The following is a 6,974-nucleotide window of genomic DNA, read 5'->3' as shown; positions in this document are numbered from 1 at the left end:
AGCACTGGGAGGCACCTGCTCTGTCAGAAATCAGGAGTCACAGGGGCCAGCCATTGGCACAGCGGTTATGTCACTGGATTCCCACATGGCCGACAGTGGTTTGAGCCCTGGACCTGGTGGCTTGAAAATCATGCTGGGTGCACGTGCGTGTGTGTCCAAGGTCCCGGGAGGAGAATGGAGGAGAAGGGATTGCGGTGTGGCCATCCCCCCCGGGGGAGATTTCTCACTTTTCCTCTCACTATCTCTGTTTCTCTCTCTCTCTCTGGCAAGTACATGCACCTCAAGGCAAAAACCTCTGAATAAATAAATACAGAGAACTAGAAGTTATAAAGATCAAAATGACTTGAAGAGGTCGGCCTGAACGCGGGTCCACAACCTTGCCTTCTAGAAGCAGGTTCTATCTCCACGCTGCTGGTGCAGGGCCGGGCCTGTGCGTGCTGGGGCTGATCGGAGAGCGGCCGGTGTGCAGGCAGCCAGACGGCCAAGCTGGCAGGCCCACGGGGCAGCGGGGCGACGGGCTCTCAAAGGTCTCCTGTCGAACATACGGGCCGTGTGATGATCTTTGTTTACTTTGGACACGAGGTAGACTGGGGAGACGGAACAAAACAGCATTTGTTCTGCTGAGGAAGTCAAGCTGAAGGGTAAACAAGAAAAGCTAGAAACATCTGACAACTCCAGGAAGAGAACTCAGACATCTGACTCCTGGCTCAGAGATTCAGAGAGGATTCGTAAAATGTCTAAATCCATCCATTCTCTTAACACGATCAGCGTCTCCCGTGTCGCTGGAAATGGCCCCATAACTGCTACCGTGTGAGAGACCGCGTGCCCAAGCTGTCACACATTAGCACAGGTAGATGGAGCTCTTCCAGACGGGCACCGCCGTCTTCCCCTATGTGGGAACCCCCGACGGGTGCTGTTTCCGTGACCTTGGCCAAGCCACTGTCCTCTCTGAACCTCGGTTTCGTTTTCCTTCTTGCGAGTAGAGACGTGGTGACACTCGGTGGGTCTCCGCAGAGGTGGGTGAGCGTGCCGGCCGCAGTGTTAGGGACACGTTGACACACTGTAGCGTAGTTTTGCATCTTCTGGCAGCACTCAGCTAGGCTCTGTCCTTGTCCCTGTCGGCTGTGCGTGGCCATGTTGCCCTCTAGTGACAGCAGAGCACTGCAGCTGTGGGCTCCCGGGAAGCCTGAGAGACAGGGAGAGCGCTTAGTGATTCAGACGCGAAGGGAGGAGAATGGGAAAACCCCTGTGGGAGGAGAGCTCGCCGCGGCTGTGCAGGAGAGGATGAGGGCATGGCGAAGGCAGGAGCTGGAGTGGAGGAAGCCCTGGCGTCTCGAGGGGTCGCCGTCAGGACCACGGCCCATCTTTCCCACCCAGCGCTGCAGCAGGGGAGGCCAGTGTGTTCCTAACGCAGGTGGGCTGGCAGGGCTTTGCCAGCCCCAGGGAGCAGCATTTAAAACTGAGTCTGACCTGGGAGCCTTGGGAATGCCACCAGCTCCGAGGGTTCCTTCCAGTGGCCCTGTCTATCAGCGGAGCTGGGAGGGCTGCTGCAGACCCTGTAGGCTGTGACTCAAGTGAACGTTCCCACCAGACACCTCCGGGTCTGACAGCATCTCCACAGCACTCTGCATAGGAAGGAGGGGACACAGGCCTGCCACGGGCCACCAGTGCCCTGCCCGGACGCTTACACGGCTTTGGGGGCCACAGGGTGGCAGGCAGGACGGACGTTCTGGGCTCTTCCTCCCCATGTCCTGGGGAGGGCCCAGGTGACTCCTGGGAGTGTGGGCCTTGGAGATAAACCATTATGGAGCCTGAAGGGCCGAGCCTACAGTGTCTGCCTGTCCTTGCAGCTGCCCCGGGACAGGTCCACAGTCAGAGAAGACAGAGACCGGGACACGGGTCCTCCCACACAGGGGAGCCGGGCCGATCTGCCATGTGAACCCCCAGCCCGATGACCTCGGAGCCGGGATGACGGCGCTGCAGCCCTGTCCAGACCGCAGCTGGGGCAGGGAGGCGCGCTCTGAGGCTGCTTCTGTGCTGTAGGAGTTTATGCATGAGCTCAGTAACAGCACCGGCCCTGGGGCAGCCCCGCTGCAGCCCTTGCTGTCTTCCTTTCTGGCCGGCTCGCCAGCTTTCCGACTTTCTCCCTGTAGCTGGGCTCTCCCCTTGGCGTTCGGATCCTACGCATCCTTGTAAGTTATGCATAGACTTTCGTGTGAACCTTGGGGTGCTGCGCCCTGGTGGCTGAGGACGGGCTGTGGTTACTGTGGGCGGCTGCAGGGAGAGCCGACGTTTAGGACCTCGCTAGAGTCTGGTTAAGGATGCGACTTCTGGGGCCAGCGGGTGGCACGGGGGTTGAGGGCTAGACTCCCACATGGCCAACCACGTCTGACTGTGGCGGCTTGCTTTCACACTTCCCCTCTGTCTCTCTGGTCAAATTAAAAAATAATGCTAATAAATAAAATAAAATAAATAATTCTAAAAAAAAAAAAAAGGCCATTTTTGGCGTGAGGTTGAAAGGTGAAGTGATTTGCTCAAGGTCACCCACTAGTGAAGTCACAAGAGACAGTCGTGTCTCCTTTCTACTTCAGCACGCCGATTCTGTAGAGCATCCTTCACCCTCATCTAGTTGCTCCCTAAATACTGCCATCTTGTGCCGGGGAGATTGCCGGTGGCTGGCTTTTCCTTCCAGTGCTTCCAGCTCCCGAGGGAGAAGCCGTCGGAGGTGGTTTCTCCTCTCAGTCAGGTGGCACTTTGCAGTTTAAACACGGACCGTCTGTTAGTCAGATTTGGCCTGGAACCGTGCCCGCGGCTCAGGATGGCCCGGGTGCCGCGGCAGACCTTGCGCTCGGCCGCCTCAGCACCTTCCTGCGCTCAGTACCCGTTTCCAGGCGCGGGTCGTAGAGCATGTGGCTTTAGCCACCTCGTCTCCCACTGACTATTGGTTTCCCCGTGGATACAATTAGACGCCCTCGACTTCTGAAAGACAGTTTTAATCCGTATGTGAACATGGCGAAGACTGTGTTTTAGAAGCCCCGCTTCTCGTGGGTGGTAGCACTTTTCGTCCTGGGTCATCCCTATCTCCATGGGTGTGCTGTTTGCTAGTTTCTCTGACTGCCACAGGCCAGCGAGCATGAGCACTGGGGGCAGGACTTTGCGTGCGGCTTTTGTCACTTGGTGCACGCCCTGGAAGTACACTGTCCCCATCAGAATGTCCAGTTGCTTTGACTCCACAGTGGACGGAGCATGGAGACCGACCACCTGGAGTGCAGTGCTGGTGTCCACGCGTCCAGCAGCGCCACGTTGCGGGTCCCACGGCCTCTGTGGCCGCTCGGAGTCGCCTGGCACTCTGGTTTTCGAGCGGGAGCGAGGGTTAGGGTGAGCAGTCTGGACTGTGGGTGTGACTGCGAGTTCTCCCGGGGGTGCCCAGGCCCATGGCTTCCTTCCACCTTAAACTCCGGAGTTTTCTTGAATTGAGTGGTTTGGACCGGAGTTCCAGCCGGGGCGTGTCCGTTGGCAGGATGTGCCCAGGGAGCCAGCCGGTGGACCCTGTTGCGGCCCCCACAGCACTCCAGCTGGCGGCCACGCTGCGCGTCTTCTCCACGCAGGCGTCTCCTGTTCCAAAGCAGGAGTCCCTCCTAAGCGGAGTGCGTGGCTATGTGGTAGGAAGCTCTTAAGGGTTATTTTCAGGAAAGCTACACCGATCGTCGGAGGGCTTGGTCCTGGACGGCGCAGGGGCCTTAGCTGTGGGTTTTAAGTGCTTGAGGGCCAGCCTTTTCCCGGCTCCGCAGTACTCTGCCGCTTCTCCATCCCTGCATGACTTTCCTGTTAAGGGCCAGAGGGGCAGGGCCAGTCATGCCCTGCAGACTGACTAAGCTCACCTCAGTCTCATCTGGGGGTGGACACCAGGCCCCAGGCCTCTCCCTTGCAGCTCCTCTGCTCCTGAGGAATGTGCAGACATCACCCCGACATTCCGACTCCACCTGCAGGTGACAGCGGGAAACGTGAGCCCAGGGAGCCCGGGCTGTCGGGCCCTGTCTTGGAGAGCAGCGGGTGCAGCTGAGCAGACCCAGTGGTGCCAGGGCGGCAGGAGGCGGCGACGCCCAGAAATAGGCTTGATGAGTCCTTCTGGTCCAGCTCAGAGAGTAAGGCCGCCTGGTCAGCAGTGGCATGGAGGTCAAGGCGCTGGATCTGACATGGCTAAGTCCTCAGTTTAAATCCTGGACCCAGTACACATGTGTGTGCGTGCCCAAGATCCTGAGAGGAGAATGGAGGAGAAAGATTGCGGCGTGGCCATCACCCCAGGGGGGACTTCTCACTTTCTGTCTCTCTGTCTCTCTGGCAAACTCATGCATCCCACAGCAAAAACCTCTCTCTAAACAGACAGAGTACTAGCCGAGGTCAGGACCAGCATGTCCAGCTGGCGGATTCCGCCACAGCAGCTAACCCTCCCCCGGCATCAGGTTGGAGCTGACGAGCCCTGACTGCCGTTGGCTCTGCTCAGTGTCGGCCTGGGACAACTCTGCCTTCTGTTCCGTGGTGGCGGAGAAGTCATCCAGGGACCGGCACCTCTGCTGCCTCTCGACGCAAAGAACGGCCTCAGGAGAACAGCCTGCCCAAGTGCGGGCCATGGGGTCTGTCCGAGGAGGGGGCAGAGAGGGAGTCGGGAGCAGTCCTTGAAGGGAACAGGGTGATGACTCTGACCGCCCTGAGGACGGACCGCAGCTCCTGCCCTGTGCCCGTGTGCTGAGTGCGTGCCGAGCGCACGCCGTGCGTCCCCAGGCAGCCTGGCTCGCCGCGTGCCCTCCTGTAACCAGACGGGGCAGCCTCCCCACAGGCCCCGCTTCACTTCTCTGCAGACTGCAGCCGCAGGCTCAGGTCGCAGCAACTGCAGTGTCACTGGTTACCTTTGACGTGACTTTTCACACGAGTGGTGGGAACACCCCGATTCCCACGCTGGGCAGTGCGCCGTGGTTAGATCGACTTGCCTCGTTGGCCTGCTGTTTACCGGGAACTGTGGAGTGTCTAACTGAGTATGATGCCCTAGGATTACAGATCATGGAAATGAATTGTATTGGATCCATATTCAACAAATTAAAAAGCTCCCACATGGAGGTTTGTTGAAGTGCATGTGCGCGTGTGCATTCACGTACACACACGTATGTCTGTCATGTCCTATGTATGTGCAGTACTGTGTGCATGTGCATTCACGTACACACACGTATGTCTGTCATGTCCTATGTATGTGCATTATTGTGTGCATGTACATTCACGTACACACACGCATGTCTGTCATGTCCTATGTATGTGCAGTACTGTGTGCATGTGCATTCACGTACACACACGTATGTCTGTCATGTCCTATGTATGTGCAGTATTGTGTGCATGTACATTCACGTACACACACGTATGTCTGTCATGTCCTATGTATGTGCAGTACTGTGTGCATACTTACCAGTTAAAGCTGCTTCTCCCACAAGCTCTCTGTTAGAAATAACCCTAGAGCTCTCGTGTGTGAAGCCGGACAGCACCGACAGCTGCCGAGGCAGCATGTGGCGAGCTGGAGCCGGGCTGGGGCTGGGGCAGGCTTTCTGGCCGAGGAGCGGGCGCCCCAGCGGCTGGCATGCCCGAGGGGGATGCCGTTCCCGAGGAGCACGCACCTGCCAGAGCAGACGCACAGCTTGGCCTCCGCTCCTCTCAGCGCTGCAGAGATGCAGAGTGTCAGAAGGCTCCCGCCTCAGCGGTGTGCCAACACCTAGAATCCGTGCAAGGAGGCGACGTGGCATGTGCCCAGGAGACAGCAACGGCAGGAAGTCCCCAACAGAGCAGGTTTCGCGTCCCCACTGTCCCTGTGAACACGCGTGCGGCAGGAGGGGCGCAGGCTGCCGGCCCCTGCAGGTGTGAGGAGCCGTGAGCGGGCGCCCCGAGTGGGCATGGACGGCCATAGACCGCAGTGCCAGGAGAGGCGGACGGGTGGACTCCCACGTTCCGGCTCCTCTTCAGCCCAGGCAGTGGGGATGGGGAGAGGCAGGTGGTTTCCAGGCAGGTTCCAGCTTTCTCCTGGAAAACGACCAGCCAGAGCCCTGACTGACTTCTCTCTGCCACGTTCTAGGATTGGTCTCTTCACTTTTTTCTTTTTCTTTTAGGTTTTTAGTGCAGGGTGCATGCTCTGGCTGGAGAGAGAAAGAGGGGGATCACCCCGGGGGGCGGAAGGGTGGCCGTGCAGCCCCTTCTCCCGCTGGGATTTCTGAGTACACGGTCACACGTGGCCAGGTCGGGTCAGACCAGCACCGTAGCCAGGCCACCTGTCCGCCCCTAAAAGCCGTTTCTTAGGACCTTGTTACGGCCTCCAAAGCGCCACGTGCCCTTGGCCAGCGAGAAACAAGACGCCCAGAGTCGGAGGCCGTTGGCCAGGACGCCAGTGTGGGCTGCCTGCTGGGACTCTCACAGGCCTGCCGGGACTCTCACAGGCCTGCCGTTGCCACCCTGGAGCGCCGTTAGGGGAGCGGAGGCCGAGGGCAGCCCCAGGTCCAGGGGCCTCTGACGGAGAGCAGGACAGAAGCTGTACTCGGCCTCGGCCTTCCTGCCCCTCCGCCGCCGCCCCGGCACGGACATACTGCTGCACGGTGCACAGCTCGCCGAGCGGGCACGTGTCGCAGAGGCCCTTGGTGACCTGCGCGAGGTCGCGCCCTGCCTCCCTGCACTAGCCAGACCAGCCTGCCGGGCAGCGACTGCAGCAGGGACCAAGGACAGGTCCTGACCCGGTTCTCCAAATGGAGGTGCTGAGGTGGGCCTGGGTCAGCCGGTGGTTCTGGAAGATGGCAGAGAAGAAAGGGCGCATTAGAGAAGGTTCTCCTGTCCAGGAGCACTGCTGGGCCGGGTGAGCTCCACTGGACAGCGGGCCGGCACTGCGTGTGTGCCCGTCCACTGGACAGCAGTTCGGCACTGCGTGTGTGCCCGTCCACTGGACAGCG

The sequence above is a fragment of the Tupaia chinensis genome, unplaced genomic scaffold (genome assembly GCF_000334495.1).
Source record: "Tupaia chinensis unplaced genomic scaffold, TupChi_1.0 Scaffold144602_1, whole genome shotgun sequence".
Taxonomy (NCBI): Eukaryota; Metazoa; Chordata; class Mammalia; order Scandentia; family Tupaiidae; genus Tupaia; species Tupaia belangeri.
This window is presented reverse-complemented; position numbering follows the sequence as displayed.